The 23,033-nt window shown below is 34.9% G+C and overlaps 2 pseudogenes; one reads left to right on the top strand and one right to left on the bottom strand.

The window, feature by feature from the left end:
- The first annotated feature begins 12,638 nt into the window (after positions 1-12,638).
- On the top strand, positions 12,639-14,464 carry LOC149209840 (THO complex subunit 1 pseudogene; annotated as a pseudogene).
- A 1,784-nt stretch (positions 14,465-16,248) lies between these two features.
- Positions 16,249-22,151, bottom strand: LOC149209839 (ATP-dependent 6-phosphofructokinase 2 pseudogene; annotated as a pseudogene).
- Between the last annotated feature and the right edge of the window lie 882 nt (positions 22,152-23,033).

Genomic DNA, 23,033 nt, shown 5'->3' with positions numbered 1-23,033 from the left:
AAATTAGAAGATGCTTCAGGCGATCCCAATTTGCTGAAGAAATTACTTTCAGTTTTGCAAGCTGGAGATGACTTTGATTGTCCAGTATGTTTATCACCACCATTAAAGGCTATCATAACCATCTGTTCACATGTGTTTAGTAAGAAGTGCATTGAGAAGATATTGAAACATCTAAAGCCACAGTGTCCATTGTGCCGTAAGTAGCTTACAACATCTGATCTTTTTAGTTCACCAAAGGTTGCTGACGAGAATGAAGTTACATCAGAAAAAGTAGCCAAAACTGGTTCAAAAATTAATGCATTAATAGCTCTATTGAAAGAGTCCCAGGATCATGATCCAACTACAAAATCTGTTGTATTTTCACAATTTCGAAAAATGCTGATCTCTTGCAGGAACCTTTGGAAAAGTCAGGCTTCAAGTTTGTCCGTTTAGATGGGTCTATGCCTCCAAAGAAGCGCGCTGCATCCATTACAACATTCATATGGTATTGAACTGAGTTTGTAGAATGGTCCAGCGTATAGTCACAAGTTCTGTGGAGTCCAGCAAAATGTTGAATTTTTGAAGGGCTGTTGTGAGAAGTAAGAACAGTAAGCGATGGAGAATTCAATGTATGATAGCCTTGAATGCTGAGTTGATAATGCGTGTTGCGAGTTTGAATAAGGAGAAGTAAGTTTATTGTGTTGGTATTCGATTTTTAATCAGAGTCTGGTTGAAATCGATCAGTGTTTTAAACTGATCTGCGTTTTCCAGAGTCTTGAATCGATTCAATTTGTGTTGAGTTTGGAGGATAAAATGTTGATTTAAAACATTCATATGGTTGGATAAGTATAATAAGCATGGGCATTTGATTTTATAAGCTTGATAAGCAGATTGCGAAAAGGCGCATGTACAAGATTGGACTTTGGATTGAATGATGTTTATTTGATATGAAAGCATGTAAACGGGGATTGGAAATGCAGATTGTAATTTGGGATGATGTGTATAAACACGTGAATGTTGGTGATTAAAGAATGAGGGAATTAAGACATGGGTATGAATAAAGGAAGTATTCATAATTTTGATGCTTGAGACAATAAACTTAAAGGAATATCGTAAATTTTTATATTGAGGGAATCTTTCCAACCAGTTGAACAAGAAAGTGTGTGAATCTTCAGCAGTTCATTTGTCCCGTGACTTGGATATATCTGAAGAAATGTTGGTGTAGGTACTTCAAATAATTATTTTATTAATTACGATACTTGCATTCGAAAGGAAGATAATCCATAAAGGTATTGCCTTTTGATAGCCATCATTTCTGCTTTGAAAGTGATTATGCTGGGGGATTTTTGGGAATGACAGAGTTCAATGTTCATAAGAATTGGGAACTGTTTATATTCTTTAAAGTTGCAGCAATTTGGCATTATTTAGGAGTTCAGTGAAAATTGTTTCAAGCCAAGACTATTCTTTGTAGATCGAATTGGTGTATTTTCTTAAAGGTTGTTCATATCAGAGATTGTTATTGAACTAGATTGAAGTTGTTGCCAGGACAAGTTCCCTTGGATTCAAGGCTGGTACAGGAAAATATCTTTTTGAGGCCTAAATTGCTTGTAGCTTTGTTGGAAGTTAAATTCTTAGGTGAATTGAAGAAAATTCATTTTTGAATGAGGAGTCTATTTTCCGGATATCACCATTCTTTGTGTGTTGAATCTATTGCAAGCTGATTGATTTGAAGTTGTTGCCATAAGTTTATATAAAAGAGCAATTGGTGTCCATCTTTTCCTCATTATTTTACTATTTTTTGAGGTTAAAAATGGCTCCAATTGGTGCAATATTAGAGTTACTGGACAATCTAATACTCTCTACTATAAAAAACACAGTCAAAATCAGCAAGGATTTTCTCACCGATATTCATAGTTGTCTACAAGATGTACATGAAAAGATTGATTTTTTGCAGCTTGAATCACAGCTACAGCAAGAAGAGCTACATCAAAATAGACATCATTCTAAACCTGTTTTTGTTTAGAACATTGAGACAACCACCCATCAGCAGCAAGTCAATAATGTTACCATTCATTCAAATAAAGCAGCAGTTGTACATGCAGATGTAGAAACTCAGTCTGCACTTCCCAAGCCCATCATCAGACCTTGGGAACAGCTTGTCCACAAAAAGCACAGAACTGGTCTTGGATATGACAAGGGCTTGTCCTTTCATATTCCAGACTATGCCAAGCCCATTCAGTTTCAGAGTGTTGGATTTATTCATGACAGTTCACCTGCCCCTCATGACAGTTCAGCTTCAGCTGTTCCAGACTCTGCCTCTCTTCCACAGCAGCAACAACAACAACAACAAGAGATTGTGAAATGCCAACACTGTGACCGAGTTGGCCATTTGAAATATCACTATTTTGATCTTCATCCATGTAAGCATTGTCATAAAACCAGCCATTCTTCACACAGATGCTTCAGAAACAAACGTCCTGCAAGAACAAAGATTCATCTTGGATGGATTGCTTCTTGGCAATGGGCATCAACAGCCAAGAAGATATTCCAAACACATGTCAGAACTTGTTCCAGAGTATTGAAAAGTCTTGTAGCTGAGTTTTCTCCATCTTCTCACCTTGTATCTGACAGGGGGGGAAATGATGGTCATCCACAAGCTTCAAAGTCTCATCAAGTGAGCCTGAGCCACAACCTGCCACACCAATTTCAGAGTTGTAGCCAGAGACAAATATGCCCATGAACATGCCTTCAGTTGGCAATCTAGGACACTTCCTCTAGCAGAAGACACCAGCTTCTTGCTAGTTTTGGAAGAGTTACAGGAATTGCATTAAGCATTCCAGAGTTGTTGGTCATCCTTAAACCATCACAGGTTGAGACTTCCCTTTTCAGGTTGAAGTTTTACCTTTTATGCGGGGTGATACCTCCCTTTTATGGTTGAAGGTTTCCCTCTTTAAAAGAATAGGATCACTTCCTCTAGCAGAAAACTTCAGTTTCTTGCCAGTTTTGGAAGAGTTCCGGGAACTACACTAAGCGTTCCAGTGTTGGTGGTCATCCTTAAACCACCGCCCTTTATACCAACATTTCATAGAGCACATTCAGCCTAGTGCTGCCATGCATTTTTGCACATTTTGTATTTTAGCTCTCTTCTTGGACTCATACATAACCCTTCGGATTAAGGGGGGGAATGTTGGACACCTAATCCTAAATGGGTTAGTGTGGAAGCCGAATGGACAAAAGGAGTCCAAGAGACCTTGGGATGTGGAACCCAACGGTCAGATATTTTACTATAAATGTATATCAGTTGTTAATAAAAAATGTACTGCATGATTTATCTTTCATATTTTCTCTCGCTCCCATGTGTGTTTAACATGCCCGTGAACATGCCTTCAGTTGGCAATCTAGGACACTTCCTCTAGCAGAAGACACCAGCTTCTTGCCAGTTTTGGAAGAGTTCCAGGAATTGCATTAAGCATTCCAGAGTTGTTGGTCATCCTTAAACCATCACAGGTTGAGACTTCCCTTTTCAGGTTGAAGTTTTACCTTTTATGCGGGGTGAGACCTCCCTTTTATGGTTGAAGGTTTCCCTCGTTAAAAGAATAGGATCACTTCCTCTAGCAGAAAACTTCAGTTTCTTGCCAGTTTTGGAAGAGTTCTGGGAACTACACTAAGCATTCCAGTGTTGGTGGTCATCCTTAAACCACTGCCCTTTATACCAACATTTCATAGAGCACATTCAGCCTAGTGCTGCCATGCATTTTTGCACATTTTGTATTTCAGCTCTCTTCTTGGACTCATACATAACCCTTCGGATTAAGGGGGGGAAATGCTAGACACCTAATCCTAAATGGGTTAGTGTGGAAGCCGAATGGACAAAAGGAGTCCAAGAGACCTTGGGATGTGGAACCCAATGGTCAAATATTGTACTATAAATGTATATCAGTTGTTAATAAAAAATGTACTGCATGATTTATCTTTCATATTTTCTCTCGCTCCCATGTGTGTTTAACAGAAATGATAATTTGGATGTATAATGATGATGACTATGATGATTAATGCCCACTAAGGCTTATATAGTCTATCAGACCTTAAGAAGGTAATAGATTAAATAGGATTCTTTAACGTTTTATTTACATGCTCAAAAAGAAGTGAGAGAAATCTTAAGAAGGTTGTTAAAGGACAATAGCTATAGTGGTAGCTAGCGGGTTTAATTCCCCCTCCATCTGAGTTCTATTATTTGAAGACATGTTAGATTGTGTGGAAAAAAATTGAATAAGTTGAAATGTGTGACTAGTAATTCCTATAAGCTTGAATGAGATTGAATGTGAGTATAAGGCAGACAATATAAGAGAAAAAAAATTTAATGTGACTATAAGATAGACAATTTAAGAGAAAGTGAATTTTACTATAAGATGGACAATCTAAGAGAAAGTGTTTTAATGTGAGTGCAATATTCAACCCTCAAGCTTGGTGGCAAACTCTTTCATGTGAATATAAGATGAACAATCTAAGAGAAATTGTTTTTTTTTTAATCTTCAACCCTCCTATTATTGGTGACAAAATCTTTCATCCCAAGGTGTTTTGAGAATTCACCAATTCCTACACAAGTGACAAACTCTTTCACCCCATGGTGTTTTGAGAATTCACCAATGCCTAATTTCACTATGAAGCTCATGAGAATTAGTTCTCATATTGGAAATATTCATTTTCATCTTAACACTAGTCAAGACATAGAGATAATTTTGGTTTTCGAGATGGGGGTTGATCACCTCCTTATAATATTGCACTTTCCTTTTTTCCTTCCAACTCTTTATTTTCCCACATTTTATCTTTAAATTTAGAAGCAATATTATTTTTCATATTATCTGAATTCTGCAAGATTATCTCCTCTTTATTCCCCAATGGTCTAGCCAAAGCACAACATCCTTATGCCACCCTCACTTCAGTTGAAGGAGGAGGTTTTGGCTAAAGTTAGAAGCAATTTTAGGAAACCCATTTGCATCCATATTGTATAACTTCTTATATATAAGATACCTTGTCATTAAATAAAATATTGAAGCAAAATTAAAAGAGGAAAATAAATTATTTATAAAGTGAATGAGTACCTTTTTATTGATCTCTTGTGATACATTTTCACTTGGTAATGTTCTTTTAATATTTTCCAATGATTATGATTTATATGTTTTCATGATACATTTGGTAAAGTATAATTGTTAATGTTTTTGTGTTTTATTTTTATTTTCATTTAACTAATAATATTTTTAAATGAGATTTATTTTATTTCTATTTTTATTTAATTGGTAATGTCTTTATATGATATTTGTTAAGATATAATTTAGTGTAATGGTTTTAACAACATTTTAAAGTTAGAGAATTGCATATTCCACAATTTGGAAGAATGATTAAAATGAATTCAAATATTCTATAACAAGTTCAAAAAAGTAAGACATGCAACAAGTTAATATGTAAGAAGTTAATGTTTTCATATGATATTTTTGGGAAACATTTTACATTAATCTTTATTGTGATTTATATTTTTGTATAAATATTAATTTTACTATTATGGACTAAGTTATGATGAGGATAATTTGGTTAATATTGATAAATGTGTATAACCATTCAAAAAACAAAAGTAAATTGAAATTATATGACTTCATGAATATGAGTAACTTTATGTGAATATAAAGGTTTATTATTACATTTTAGACACAATGAGGTTTATATAGTTAATTAAGGGAGGATAAAGGAATTTGGAACCTTATTTAGTGCTACAAGGGCAATGGAATATAGATACGACCAATAAATAGTTGTAATGTGTGGGAAAATAAATTTTAGTAATTATTTTATGTATTATTTGTCTTTTATACTTGTCCTCATAATATAATCTTTTGATATGATTAATGAGAGTAACAACTTGGCAATTGTGGCCAATATTAACAACTATATTCTAACAATTATTTCCTTATATTAAAATATTATTTATTCAGTCAAATCTAATTGTTATATTATAACGACTAAATTTTTTCTCCATCTATTTAACTCGATGCTAATATCTGGTTCTTTATCTTGTCCTAGTGATGAACCACACTAGATGGTTCGAAACGCGCCGACAAAACTCTGATGATGTGATTTTTACCGAAAGTTTTCTTAGTTTTCATGATCATGGCAAAGTTTGAAAATGCAATTCCAGTTGATATGAATGATGGGTTGAAATATAAAATGGATTCAAGATGGTTTTTCATCCTAACTCCTAATTAATGGTTATTGGATTTTATTGCTTTGAGGATGTTTCATTTTGAAGATAGGAAGAATGGAGATAAAAGCTTAACCATGAACATTAAGAAAAGGACATCAAAGATAACGTAACATACAATCACATAATATGTTAAACTGACCGATGTAACATGTGGTAGTAAAGAAGACACTATTCATTCAAGCAACATGTGGAGATGATCAGTAAATTATCGTGGATATTCCATTGGAATAATTCATCATAATAGATCTGACAAATATTGAAATTTTTTACTGCGAATATTAATTCTTTTTAGATCTTAGATTCTTTATTTATTGTTTGTATGCTTAAATATAAATTATCTGAAATTCAAGAAATATAGAGTGAAACTAAATACATACACTAACCAAAATAAGCACAATTTTTCCCTTGGGAAACTCTTATGGGAGAAAGCTAGCTAGAAGGTGAGGTTGCTTTGATCTCTATTCTCTAGTATGGAAAAAAGTGTAGACACAAAGAAAGAGGTACTCTTTATAGAGTTACCTAAGACCTATGGCTTATAAAGTTTCTACAAAATCTCAAGCGCTTTTTAATTCTCTCTAACATCCTACTCCTAATTTCTTTGCTCAAATGTGGAAGATAATATAATAACATGAAATGTAACCCTTACTCCTCCTAGTGGCCTAGTATTTAACATAACCCAATAGCTAACTATATGAAAGGTTTGACTCCCTCAAACCTCAACTAGAGTTACGATTTTGGACCTTCTAGAGTCTTTTTTAAATTCCACACATGGCTAGCCCCATATGCATGAGTAACGGGGATTAACATGGCATTGACTTGTACCATGGTGGTCAGTATGGTATATCAACTTGCGAGAGGCTTAAATTTTGCATAAAAAATTCAAGTACCAGATGGTATCGCACAAACGATATTTTTTTTACCACAGACAAAATTGTTTAATGCCTCAAAATGGCTCTCGAAGAATTCATACATAAAATTTTCAAAATAGGACCCATTGATAAAAAAGGCCGTACAAGTTGATTCATTTAATTCTTCCACTTTGAAAGCATTGAGATAGATGAAGAACACTATAATAATTCAATATGAAATAAGAGAAATTATAAATGAGAAATAATATCACAATTCCCTAAATTACATATGAATGAAGTCAAAATTGGAACAAACTTACCCTCAAATAATACAAATCTATGAGAAGATAGAAAAATAAGTATAAAGAAATGGGGTTTTAAGAAATGAATGATGATAACCTATTACAATGCTCATAACCATGACAAATCTAGAATGATGAGATAAACATAAAAGAGTAATATATAGATATATAAAATTAAATATGTGGAAGTTTCTCAAACAAGTGTAAGAAATCAACCAAAACATGATGGAGGCTTTTGTAATTAGGTAATAGTCATTATGAAATAACTTAGCACTCCATTTTTATATTGTAAATAAGCATGTGACAAGTGGTTGTGGAATCACATATGTGATAAAAGAAAGAAACTATGTAAACTAATGAGAAAACACTTAGCATGAAGTGTATGAAGGAATGTTGTGAGAAATTCTATAATGAGACTTTGAGAAGGACTATGCACAATTGGCAAAACTAGTGACTACCCCAGAATTGGAAATGGGGCTATCATGAGAAACACATGCCCACAATAATGTGTGCTTGTTCTTAGGAGTTCACACATGTTCCTTGTTGTCTAGGCTCTGTAAGGCCCAAGCTACGAAGTAGGACCCCAACGAGGCTACCTAATTAGCATTGCTCAAAAGTGTGTGTGCATTATTAGGAAATATAATTATGTTAGTCTTATGCACTATGAAAACCTTAGCTTTGTGGAATATGAAAACCCTACCAATGTGGAATGTGGAAACTCCAACATAGTGAGTTCAAATTTGAGTGCATAATTGGAAAATGTGAGTAAACACACCATATTGACCATGCATCACAAGTTGGCAATGTTTTTCGATGTATATTGAAGTGAAATTTGAAGACATTACTTTTGTGCAATTTGAAAACACTGCTTTCATGGAATTTGAAAACCCTCGTATTGTGGAATTTGATGGAATGGAATCATATGGATGTAATTGTTTTTTTTTTCTAGTTAAGACTACCTAAGTACCCATGAGATTTGAACCAGTGACCTATCACAAGGAGTGCCTTAACAATACACCCATTCACCGTCAATCCAAAGCCCCGTGGGTCATATGGATGTAATTGTTGATTATATCATTATGACTAATTTATTGCCAACACTCTCTATCTCTCTATTCCCATTTACACATTTTCTAGTCTCTCTCTCTCTCTCTCTCTATTTATATTTCCCTCTCTCTCAATTTGTAACGAGCACTTCATTGACTCTCATTGAAGAAATTTTATGAGCTTTCTTATCATTGGGATCTCTAACCAATAGAAAATACGACTAACAAGAACGATGACCATAGTAACTATGACATACACGAACTATGAACTTGAGATCTTTAACCCTTAGGAACTATGACACATAGTAACTATGACCTCGAGAACTTTGACCCTCGTAAACTATGAACTCAGAAATCATTCCTTTGTTGTTCATAATTCCCTTGTCAATTAGGAACTATGACTTTATTTTACAAGAATCATGACAATAAATTTTTCTTTATTTTTTATTTGCTGAGATCACACGTAGCACGTGAGAAACAACATTTGTATACCAAGAATAAAAATAGAAAATTTAAAATATTATCTTAATAAAAAAAATGACATATTCAAAGAATATATCTCAAAGCATTTACAACTAAAAGTAACCTTATTGACATAATGGAACAATGAGCTTATCCTAAAAATCCATATAAATACCAAACCCTAAGAGACCTTTTTATTAATAAAGTATTCACACAATGTGAATGTATTAACCAACCACTAACATAGCCAAATCAAATATCATAATACTTAATTGAAAATATTTAAGAGGAAAATAATCTATGGCCATAGTAATATAGTCACTTGAAACAATATATTAGTACAAAAGAAAAATTGTACATAAAATGATTCCTCCCAACCTCCCATATATTATCCCTTCACTCTTTTTAAATAGATATCGTGAATCAATTCTAATTTAATCTATGAAATAATAGTTATTAGTATCAAGTAAGATATAAATGTCTAGAACATATAAGAATGTATATTTACAAATGATATTAATAAAATAAATTTTTACCTAAAAATATCTTAAAATAAATCTATATTTCTAAAACATATTTATTTTAGTATTTCTTATTTTATTAATATTTTCGTAATAATTTAGTAAACAATGATAGGCATCAATGTGATCAACATCAAAACACTTACTTCATAGTCAATCTCACATTGCCTAAATTTAAATCATAAAAATTATATAAATTTACTTTAAATTATTATTATTAATTATAAAAGAATTAATATATGATTTAATCATATACACATTATAAAACATGTAACACTATTGTTATCCATGGAGATTCACCTCATTTTATGATAGAAATTGTTAATTTGTAAGTAACTCTTTTTACAATATAGACATCAAAACACTTACACTATGATAAATCTCACATCTTCAATATTTAAATCCTAAAATTTAGCTAAAATATAACTTTATTTTAAATTATTACTATTATTACTTATAAAAAGAATTAATATATTAGTTAATCATATATGCATTTTAAAACATGTAATATTATTTTTATCCATAAGTATTTATTCTACTTTATTATAAAAATTCTTAATTTGTAAATAGTTTTTTTTACAATACCATGGCGTGTAAATACCACATGCCCAATTAAACATAATGGAATCCATCTTCATGACTACAGCCCCACATAGAGAAATATAGAATAGTAGCGAAAAACTAAAAAGAAAATATTATATCCTTATTATATACTTAATTGATAAGTTATCTTTATTTTGCAAGACATTTATTAAATTATTTAAATTTATATGATTTTTTTTTTTCTTAATTATTTACCTCTAATGGTATGTTTTCAACAAGAACATGTGTTGGTATCTAAGTTTTATACAAATTTGAATTACTATAAAGTTTTTTACAAATTTTAAACTCATCAATTAAAACAATTATAGTTCACAATATGGCAGACATGATTTAAATACTTCACTATTTTAAATACCAATCAGGTTGAAGAGTTTGTAATTACCAAACAAGATCTTTACATTCCTATCACCACATAGAACCTTGCCATACAACAATGTATTAACAATTTTTATTTTTATTTTAAATTTATGTCTTTTTTCTAAAGTCAAACTAACAAAAATAAATTGAGTATTATAGAATGACTTGGCATATTTCAATTAAAAATCCATAAATGTTTTACCCTCTTTTAATAGTTAAATTATTTTCCCATTTATCTTATTTATTGAAGAGCCTTGTCTAATATATTCTTATAACTAGATATAATGTAAATCTTATAACTAAACATATTGGGAGGCTAAATAAATTTAACGAAGCATATTCTTATGACTACGTATAATGTAATAAGATATTTAAAAAAAGTTTAATTTCAAAAATATAATTGATAGATAAACAATAAATAAATTATTTATTATAAGAACTATTCATCTTGGTTTTTTCCATTTCCTTGTAAAAAAAGAAAAGAAAAATTCCTTGTTTTATTTACCCGCCCAAAGGTCTTACAAATTTCAAGAAAAAGAGAACTTTTTCATTTTGGATTCATTCCTTTTATTCATTCATTGATCAAAGGTGGATTGAATTTTATTCATTTATTAGTTGTAGTTCTTGCAATAAAAGTAAATGAATAGATTTTTTTATTGCATATTAATGTGTCAAAAATATTACTTTGAAGTTCTGGAATAAGGAGGCTAGGTTCTTACTTACATGGGGTCAATTTTGATAGAAATCACTAAAACATCTAGTATATTAAAGTATTCTCTCTCAACCAAAAAAATTAACACATTATTTGAACCAACAATTTCAAAAAAACGTTGCCAACTAAATAGAGAAAGTCCTACCACCAACATAAGAATATGATGTGAATGGAATTTTGTAGTGTACAACTGATCTTGAGAGTGATTTAGTAAATTTTCAATGGATTGTAAATAATTTACACATTTGTACTGGGTTCCAGAATTCATCAATAACCTGCTTATATTCAAGACTAGCTCTTGTTTTTAGGATTATATTCAAGACTAGCTCTTGTTTTTAAGATTATAGTAGTCAACAAATCTAACTAAAAACTTATTAGAAAACCAACCTAAACTTATTTTTCTGAAAATAAAAACTAATTTTATAGATTAAATGTAATATACACATACACAAAATAATTTATCTCCAACAACAACTTAATAAAATGATAATAATGATATGTAAATGCACACAAAATGCATCTTTTCCTACCAAGAATGTTTGCTGGACTTGCACATCATAAAAGCTTTATATTTGAAATTGAATCAACAGTCTTAATTTGGTATTCCGTTGAAATTAGTCAAATCGAACCTGAGAATATTCTGTTTAGCTACATGGGCTTCACCAAAGTGATATTCCGTGATATGGTAATCCATTAGAGTATCCGACCTCCAAAACCTCTTTTAATAACCGTATCAACTTGTTTTGGTTCTGCAAATTAATTGTACTTTCTGCTTTCAACGCTACTGCTTGTATCCTCGCCCGCGAAGTTTGCAACATCAATTAAAAGAGAACATAGTCTAGTAAATTAGTATTTTATTCCCAATATAAACTTTAATTTGAAAGTGTTGAAATCATAATATGTTATTAGATGGGATTTTAGTGGCGTTGTGAAGGGAGCTTACATAACCTGAATGCCAACATTTGATCTCAAATCATATCCACGCCCCCTACTTGAGAAAGAGCACTCACAACCGCAACCTTCAGATCGAGAAGAGATCTAGCCATGAGGAGCCTCTTGCTTATATCCATTATGGAGTTACCTTGGATGTTGTTACAGTGAGGGACGGTGCTTACAACGGTGCTGGAGAGGCTCAAAATGAAGCAGAAAAGCATCTATTACCTATGGAGTAGTCTACCTAGGCGGTAGAATGGACCGTTTTCCGTCACCGGCCGGAAAATCGTCCAGCTCTGGCCACTGGCAATCCCTCCGCCCTCTCCTAGCTCCGCCACCCTCCTTCTCCGCCACCCTCTCCTGGTAATCCTGACATTCCTTGCCATTCCCTGACAAAAAAATCCGATCGCAGATGGAGGGCCTGACGATCGCAGCTGGATGGCTGACATACCCTGACAGATCGGGGACGAGCTGGAATTACAGCCGGACTACTCCATAGCTAACTAAATAACAATTCGCGCATATTCGTTCTGTAAAATTTTGAATTTTCAAATTCAAAAACAGGCTGAAATTGAACAGTTGATGAGGAGAAAGGCAGCAGTTAATCGGTAGGGTTTAGAAGATGGCAGAAGACAACGCCCCTCTTGTTCCTTCCCTGAGAGTTCAACTCTATCAGCATCAGTCTTCTCAGGAAAGAACCCCTATCCCCATTTCTAGCCATGACCAGAGAGACCGAGTATGGGAAATATTCAGAGATGCATTGATGAAGCCAGGCCATCCATCAACATTTTCACTTCAGGCATTGCAGGAGGCTGTGGGTCCTAAGAACCAGACCGTGCTCACCCAAGATGAAAATCAGTTGTTAGAAAATGGCTTGAGGGCTTTGTTGCAGGAGCTAGTGACCTCTGCAGTTGAGGTTGGAGAACCCACAATGCACCATGGGGAATCAATTGTAGAACATGACGCAAAAAACAATTGTGGACGCAAAAAACAATTGTCATGCTTAGGACATGCAATTAGCTCCTTCGTTGTCTATCCAAGGTAAGTGATGTGGTCTTTTGTGGTCGAATTCTTATGTTTCTGGCACATTTTTTCTCACTCTCAGAGCGTTCAACAGTTAACATCAAGGGAATTTTCAACACATCCAATGACACAAAATATGAAAACCCTGATGGGATTTCTTCTATTGAGTCCAATTTTTATCAGACATTCTGGAGTTTACAGGAATACTTTTGCAACCCTGCTCCAATGATTCACAGTCTTCCTAAGTGGCAAAGCTTCACTGCAAGTTTAGCAATTGTGCTGGATGTTTTTGAAAACCAACCACTTGGTGATCATGTTACAAGTGGAAATGCAGATGATATTGGTGAAGAAGTTCAAGATCATCAAACAACTTCTAGTGCTCTTGATGAAGATGATCTGATGCTAGAGGCTGCATTTTCTAGTGTGAAATATCTGACTAGCAGCAATCTGATGAGTTTGGAGTTAAAGGATCCTAACTTTAGACGCCATGTTCTTGTGCAATGCTTAATTGTTCTTGACTATCTCAAACGTCCAGGAAAGGTTGATAAGGAGGGTTTAAATGAAAGCATGAAAGAAGAAATCAGGGTCTATGAAGAGCGTGTGAAGAAGCTTATCCAAATCACCCCACCAGAAGGAAAAGTGTTTGTTAGGAGAATTGAACACATACTGGAACGTGAGCAGAATTGGGTTCAGTGGAAGCGTGATGGGTGTTTTCCATTTGAAAGGCAACCTCAGCAACAAGTATCAGAGCCAAAATCAAGAAAAGATGAGGTAAAAAAACGAAGGCCAAGGTGGAGAATGGGAAACAAGGAACTCTCACAATTATGGAAATGGACAGAGCAGAATCCCAATGTGCTGACCGATGAAAAGAGGGTAAAGATGCCTTCTGTTACAGATTTCTGGAAAGAACTGGCTGATGATATGGATCCTTCTGCTGGAATTGAGGCAGAGTATCACCACAAGAATGACCGTGTTTACTGTTGGAAAGGCCTGCGCTTTTCAGCAAGGCAGGATCTGGAGGGGTTTTGCAGATTCTCACAGCATGGCATTGAGGGTGTTGTTCCACCTGATCTACTTCCTCCTGAAATTCAAACTAAGATACATGGGAAGCCTACAACTGACAAATCCAAACGTGCTGCTAAAAAGGGAGCTGCCCCTACTTCTACTCAGGCATCTGAAGAAGAAAATCAGGCTCTAAATGCAACGGTTCCAGAGCTTGATCAGGGTGGTACTATGGATGTAGATGTCATAGGCACAACAGCAACTTTAAGTGGTGCCCCTGAGCCTGATGAGAGGCAGAAACAGAGCCCTGACATTGAAGTTGCTCAAGAAGGACTGCAGTCACCTGATCCTGAAAGTGCAGATATGGAAGAGGGTCTTAATAGGGATTCAAGTCTTCAGGATAAGGTTGTCTTGTCAAAATGAATTATTGATCCCCAAGGCTGCTGAGAATAAGCCAAATACCAGGAAGCGTTCCAGAGCAGAGTCTTGATCATGAAGCAGAGAGGATTATGAGTCTTCATCATGAAGCAGAGATGATTATTACATTTCATAATGAGGCTCAAATGTAGTTTATAGTTGCAATAATTATATTGACTTTTGTTGTGAATCATCTAGTTAGCATTTTTGATATCCTGTTTCACATCAGGGATTAAAATTGAACTCATCACTGTCTGTCAAGACCCTTTACAGCATCATAGATCCGCATAAAAGTATTTTTCAAACAAATGAAAATTAATATAAAAAGTCACTTGTCAATAGGGAAATGCAAACCCTTTCAAGTTTTTTCATTCAAAAGGTGTGGATATTTTTTGGTTTTTATTAATTTATTATATGTTATTGCTTTTATGGGTTTTTGTCATTTTATAGTTTTTTTCCCAGTTAATCTTACCATTAAATTAAAAAAGAAAATCTGTCATGTTAGTGCATATTTTTATACTGAACGCATGCATGTATTATTTTATTTATTGAAGCTATAACTAATGGTATTGGGATCAAATATTCTAATTGTGGTGAGTTATTTTCTTCTTCTTTGGAAGAAAAATTCCAGTTTGAATATGTTTTTATGGTCCATCTTCTTGCTTCTTGGATTTGGATTGAGTAATAATATCTATATCTGTCTACTTCATTTGTTTGAATTTAAAACTATAACTAATAATTTATTACTGGTTACTACCCATCTTGTGTGGTTTGGTTCATTTTCTAAAGTTGTTTATTGTCTCCTACATAGTAAAAACTAACTTTCTATCTAACTTGATTTAATTGATTTCACCAGTAGCAGAATTTAATCATGCATCTGGTTAATTGAAGACATGTTGTTGGGTTTATTCAAGTGGTTTAATTGCTAAAAATTCCCTTGTAGGATATTCTCTGTAACTGAAACTTTCAGATTTAATATTCATAAATCAGCAAGATTCGATTCACAACTCCCTTATTGATTTTCTTCTTTCCTACCCTCTTTTCTCACTCACAAGGACAAGGCCCCGGTCAATCACATAAATAGATACCCTTGACTGCTGATTTCGAAGATTCATTTGCAGATTTCAAGAATCTGTTCACTGATCTGCAAGTTTTATTTGCAGATCTATGTATTTTACTTGCTGGTTTGAAGTGTTCAAATAGCATATTTCTAAAGTTTGGATCAACAGGATATATTAGGGACATTCCCCTCAGATTTGCATGCACTAATCCAGAAGTGAGAGGCCCATTGCCAGTGTTGAAGCGGCAGAGATATTGATATGCTATGTGATTTGTTCGTTGGTTGTTGATCAGTGATGAAAGGAGTCACGGGAAATTTGCATACCATACATACATGTTTATCAAGCTTCTTTGAGCCACTTAATGATGAATTAACAAAATCTTATCTACACACTCTTGCCAAAACAAAGCTCCAGGAAAGTTTTCAATTGTTTTTCAACTACTACTCATTTATAAAATATACCAAAAGCAAATGCTCAACAAAGTTTCGAGATGCATTTGAACTTTTTATAAGCATTTCTCTATTTCTTCTTGAACTATTTGCTTTTTCTCTTACTATTTTTTCTTTTCCTTATGTTATTCTTCTACTATAAACCTAACAAAAATATGTGTATTCCCAATTGAACTGCAGCAGATTATTGGGGTTCTCAAACGAGCTGATCTATTTTTCCCGCCATACAAGCCATTCTGCAGCGAGTGTAAACAGTTGATTAGAACATCGGATTGTCAAGTCAATAACATGCTTTATTGTACAAATTGCGGTGACAAAAAGCTATTTTCTTATAAACACAGTCTGCAATGTACAATAAAAGATGCAGATGGCAAGCTAGATTGCATCCTTCCAAAAGACCACCTTCAAATCTTCTTTCCAAGTCTTCTGCAAATATCCTTTGCAGAATATAAACAAAACATCTCTGCAACTATTTTCATGTTACGTGCATTTTCACTAAAGGGAACCTTCACAATTTCGATGGACAATATCTTTCTCGGTATCAAGCAGATCTAATACCTTCAATTACTTTGTAAAGCTTAAGTTTTCGATATGTGTGTTAACAGTTCTATTAACTCTCACTTTTTGTAACATGCATCTTAACAGTTGTAAATATGAAAAAAGTTTTGTTGTTCAATGAAAAAAGGATTGTATCTTCTTTCTCTTTGTTAATTATTGTTTTTAGCCATCGGTGTGCTTTTTATTGTTTCAATTTTATTTCCACTTCCATTCCTGCCCTTCCATACTGTATACACTGTCAATTGTTTGCTTAACCCATCCCCACAACCTAATCTGGCTTTGAATGCTCTTCTTAGTTGCTTGGTATGTCTCGTTAACCTTTCAAGGATTTATACTCACTGCAGACTACTTTTATTTACAAATCGGTTTTTGTTAAGTTGTCACCAGATTTCAGATCATTGAATGATTGCCCACAAGGATACTTCTGCAACCGTATATACATAGAGCTCGGTATCTTCGAATTTTGTTTTGGTTATGCATGCTGGAATTGTGATTTTTCCTACAGACTCTATATCAGTTGATTGCCACGCATGGTATCACTGAAATATACTCCAATTCGATTTTCTGAGTGTATTAAACCCCAGTGATGTTCAACCATAACTCCATCCTTTTTACCCCTTATCAAGTAACATGAATAGTTTCTTGAACTCGAGATAGATTTATAGACATCTTAAAACATCTACTAGATCAGTGTAACGTTATGATTAAAGCATGGATCATAGTGCATCATATATACCTTTTATTTATCCCCAAGACTATGATTGGATATATTCCTAAGTTGTCTTGTTATGTTATATGAAATCAACCACCTTCTAGAATGTAAACTTAATTATTTTACAGGAAAAAAGGGTTTTTCATTTCCAGAATTACAATCAAACAAACCATACAATTGCTATAGAATATGCATCTAACCAACTTAGACTTGGATCCTATGCAGCAAGTTTGTCACCAAGATCTTAAGATGGAGAACACACTTTGCTACAATTCTAGAATCTAGTTTCATTCTCCCTTCATCATTTCCAACATTCAAATTTCTATAGTCAAACCTGGAAACCAAGAATGATCACTAAACCTTTCAAGGATTTATACTCACTGCAAAGTACTTCTACTTACAAATCGAATTTTGTTAAGTTGTCACCAGATTTCAGATCATTGAAATCTGATATATACATAGAGGTATATATCTTATTTTGTTATGGATGCTCCAATTGTGGATTGTTATCACTGAAATATACAACAATTCAATTATCTGAGTGTATTATGTTCAACCATAGCTCCATGCTTTTTAGGCAACCCATTCTCACTATACCTTAGAAGGTCCACAGTTGCTCCTTACAAAATTTCAATCACCGCAGTTTAGATTCAGTTCATCTGCTTATAGCTGAAGATTGCATATCTTTACCCCTTACGAAGTAGAAGGTAATCTGGTATGACTCCTGAGCTATCCCTAGTCCTACTAGCACGATTGTTTGAATTCTGTCCATAATGCATTTGTCTTTGTATGTCTATCAAACTTTGCAGCATGGAAGCCTTCAATTGGTTCTGTTCTTCCTAAGATTTGATCAACATTTCATTATCTACTCTGCATCTTTGAAGTTCTACTGTCAAGCTCCTCATAGTTTCTGCAATATTGGGAGAGGTCTTTTTATTTGTTTGTCCATTGGACTCAGTTTCTGAATTTATCCCATTCAGGTCCTCACCTATGATGTCTACTTCATGCTCACAAATATTACACCTGGCTCAGCCCAACAAGACTAAGCCTTTGCCACCTTGACTGAACAGTAGGCACTGTGCACAACAACAACCCGCTAGCTTAAATGACAACAAAACATCATTCTAACATTTGATTTGATTAATGAAGTTTTATGCTCGTCCTGGCCTAGTGTTGTGCTTGCCCTAAATTCATTCTATCATTTCTATTTATAACCCATAATAGCTTCAATGTTGTAGCATGAGCCAAGTGAGTTTCCATAACATAGGTAGGATCATTTCTTTTCTTGTATGCATAGAGTAGTTAGATAACTACTAAATGTATGTAAGTGTAATGTAGATAGCCTGAAAGCATTACGATTTTTCTAGGAGACCTTTTCCAATCACGGTGTCTAGAAGAGAAGCTTGGCAAGACAAAGCCTGTGGTTAGGAAAATGCTCCATTGGGATTTTCTTAACTTGGATTTACCACTTGAATAGATCATCAAACATTTATATGGTTTTTTTCCTAAGCCAATTGCATAAAAGGGATTTACTTCCAATTTGCTTGAATGAGTATCTAGTTGATTGCTTAGAGTTGGCAACTTGGCATTACCTTGCATTGCAGATATGATTGAGAAAATAGAATAGAAACTATTTTCTTTTGATTATTAGAACTTATAGCCAAATTTTTCTTCCCTAATTTTTTTTTGTCATTTGTTTGTAGCATAAGTTATAAAGCCACTAATGCCCTAAACTCTGCATATACAGTGCTTGTATCCTGCAAGTCTACACCCTGAAATTGGTAATTAAGTGTGTAGGATTTAAACCAATAAATTGACCAACATTTGTGTTCCTTGTTGTTTAACTTGGTTAATTCATGTCTTACAATATTACCAATTTTGTGATATCTCTACAAGAAAGTAAACTAGCAAGTCAATTTAATCAATGTCAATTCATTGCTCACTAAGGGAATGTTTTTTTCACATCAAATGCCTACCTATGGAAAGAAAATTGCCCATGAGTAGCACTTCGGAATGTTCAACATTCATGCAAAAGATGAGTGTTATCTTCCATTTAAGGTCTGGTCTTAATGCAATCCCTAAATAATCATGATTATAAAGTTTTTCTGATATAAATCTACATAGATGTGGGTCAAAATATTAGACACATTGATAATTAATAACATGGAATGCTATCATCAATTACAATGCTGAACAGGGGTTTGTCAAATCTTATAAATTTTTGCATTAAGATGAATCACATCAATTCCTCATTTTCCGAAGAAGTTAGATAAAAATGTCATAGTGCACAATGAAGTAATGTCAAGTTAGTGGTTCAAGTCATTAATTGACAAGAGGATGGATCATCTACAGCACAAATGACAGGAGGAAGGCATCAAAAGCATGGAAAACACCATGATTTCTTATGTAAAGGAGACAAATGTGTTGGTTGGTATGGTTGTGCCATACCAACAAATTGTGAGACAAATTTTGAGTAAACGACTTGCCATTGACAATTCAGCCGAGAGTCCATGACCCATTGGTCCTTTGGCTTGAGGTTAAACCCCTCGGGACCTTGTCAAGTAATTCTTGGGAATTTGTCGGAATTGTACCCTTTGGCAAGCTGGCTGAATCGACAAAGCCAAAGATTATACCCGTAACCTCAATGGAGTAGAAAGGGTACTTGGTACGCTACACAAAGGGGTTCCAGGTTACAAGTTAAGGAGCATTTGGTATTTAGGTTGATTACATCTCTTTATGGTTTAAAACAAGTTCCAAGGACCTACTATAAAATATTTGACAAATATCTTATACTATAAAGATCCAAATCTCTAAAGAGGCGATGTTTTTGCCCTAAAGATCATGGAAATTCGTTGGTTGCTTGAACTCTTGTTGCTTGAAATTCCTTGGTTGATTGAGAATATCCCTACAAAAGTGAAAGGTTGTTCGACGAGTATAGAGATAGCATGCAATGACTTTCCAAATGGATTGCCACCAAAGAGGAAGACTGCACATGAGATGGACTTGATTCTAGGTGTGACATTGCCAAATCAAGCACTGCACAAGATGAGTACATTGAAAAGCATGGAATTATATCAGCAAGTTGGTGAGTTGTTGTCAAAGGGCTTTAATGGAGAGATTGTGAGCCTGAGCACGTTATCAGGTCTGATGACATCGAAGAAAGATGGGCAGTGTAAGATGTGTACAAACTCTAAAGGAGAGGAATAAAACAACAATCAAGTATAAGTTTCCAACGAGAATGGACAATCTAATGGATAATTTGAGTGGTATGAGATACTTTGCAAAGAGACTTGAAGAGTGAATATCACCAAATCAAGATCAACGAGGGCAACGAGTGGAACTATGCATTCTAGACCAAAGGCAATTTGTACGAGTGACTAGTTTTGTCGTTTGAATTGACCAACACCACACTGTCATGTGATTAGGCACTAGTAAGTTTGTAGTTCTTTATTTAGATGATATTTTGATTTTCAACAACTACACAGTGGAACAACATTTGACATTGGTGTATGAAGAGCGAAGAAAGGATAAGTTGTGCATCAACTTGAAGTGTCAGTGCTTCAAGGAGTTAGTTTACCTTGGTTTCATGGTGCCCAAGGATCGATTGTGCATGGATCCAAAGAAAGTGAAGGCAATATCAGAATGACCTACACCTGCAGCATTATAGAGGCTAAGAGTTTACATTATAGCAAATGTTTATAGGAAGTTCAATGACAATGACAAAATGTATGAAGGCGCAAGGATTCCAATCGAGCTCATAGGCACAACAAAGCTTTGATAGGTTAAGCAAAATATTACAAGGAATTTGTGTAAGCATTACCCCATTTCAGCAAGATTTTGTAGGAGGATTATGATGCAAGCACGATAGTTGTTGGCACGGTATTAAGGCAAGAAGGGCAACATAGCAATGTTGCCCTTCTTGCCCTAATACCGTGCCAAAAACTATTGTGCTTGCATCATAATCATTCAATACTCAGAAAAATGGGCTTTTAGGTATAATACCCCCCTTCTCCCTCCAGATAAAATGGGCTTTCAGGTATAAGACAGCAATCCGCATCCCTGCTACCCAAAGTTGATTGTAGTGCAATATGTCCAGTATTCCTACCCATCAACTTAACCAGCCCTACTCCATTAGGGGCACTCTCGGCCTCAACATGGGCTGCATTGATGGCACTCTGGGCTACCTCTACTGCTGTGTGAAACCCAAAGGACACATCAATAATCCCCACATCATTATCCACAGAATTTGGGATCCCAACAATGGAAACCTTTAGTCTCCTCCTCTTAATTTCTTCAAATATCTTCACTGCACCCTTCATGGTCCCATCCCCACCAATGAGATAAACCTGGTTAAAACCATGGGCTTCAATGCCATCCAGTATCTTTTGCAAATCAAATCCCCCCCTCGAGGTCTCCAGCATTGTCCCTCCTATCTTGTGCCAATCATCCACCAACTTGGGATACAAAACCACAGGCTCTGATGAATAAAACCCACGATAGCCTGACCTAATCCCTCTTATATCCCTTACTCCATACTGAAACCAGAGACCAATTACAAGCTCTCTGATGACTGTGTTAACGCCAGGTGATAACCTCCCACATGTAACAATGGCAGCATGGACTTCATCAAGACTAAAACATATCTCAGATCGAGGCCCTGCTCTGTGATATAGTACTTGTGTTTCCCTTGACATTGTCTGGATATCCACAAAAATGTCCTCCATTACCATATCGTTCTCAGTCACAAAAAACCCTTCAATGGGGCGAAAACACTGGTTATGCATAAGAGGATTTCCAAAAGTGGGTACATCCTGTAAATATTCTCTCAAGTGGGGAGTACCCTGAATCCTCTTCTGCCCATGACATTTGATGACAGCCCCTGCTGTTGATGGCTCCCTTACAAGCTTTTGCATTGCAGATATCAGGAAAGAATGCAATGAAGACAGAAACATAAGATTTTATAAAATTCAAAGATGATGATAATGATGAAAACTATTAAATCACTCACAGATGGTAAGGAATGAACACACTATATCATACAGGCACGATAATAACAATAACAATGCATGTTATATAAATGAAAAGAAACCAGAGAAGATGGTATTCCTAACTGAAGTCACGCCTGCTGTTTGTTAAACTCATTTCAGAAAACAGAATTAGCTGTTCCAGAAACTAGACTTTAGCTGTTGTAGAATTTATGACCAGAAGAATCGAAATGTTAAGGTCTGGTTGTTCAATTCTAAAGTCAGTTAAGGTATTTCACTTTTCTACGGGTCAGCGATTATGCATTGCAATCTTGGTCAAGGTCTTTCATACTGTTGCAAAAATGCATTGGAACAGCACGGGTCTTTCAGCGATTATGCATTGCAGCGCGCGGGTGACCATTTCCTCACTCAATTCAAATTGGAACCGGAATAATACTCCGCGGCTGCAATTCCAGCTTGTCCCCGATCTGTCAGGGGATGTCAGGCCCTCCAGCTGCGATCAGATGTTTTTGTCAGGGAATGGCAGGGAATGTCAGGATTGCCAGGGGAGGGTGGCGGAGAAGGAGGGTGGCAGAGCTAGGGAGGGCGGAGGGATTGCCGGTGGCCAGAGCCAGACAATTTTTCGGCCGGTGACGGAAAACGGGCCATTCTACCGCCTAGGTAGACTACTCCATTACCTATTCAACACCCTGCAGAATTTCAGCGCTCAATTTTTCAATTTAAAATCCCAATCGGGAAAGCATTTGAATTTTGAAATCCTTTGGTGCGGAGGTAGCATTGAATGAATTTAATTTCATGTCTTATCAACCA

This window comes from Pinus tabuliformis, chromosome 1_2, assembly GCF_031772625.1.
Source record: "Pinus tabuliformis cultivar Carrire ecotype Pingquan chromosome 1_2, CPIR1, whole genome shotgun sequence".
Taxonomy (NCBI): Eukaryota; Viridiplantae; Streptophyta; class Pinopsida; order Pinales; family Pinaceae; genus Pinus; species Pinus tabuliformis.
This window is presented reverse-complemented; position numbering and strand designations above follow the sequence as displayed.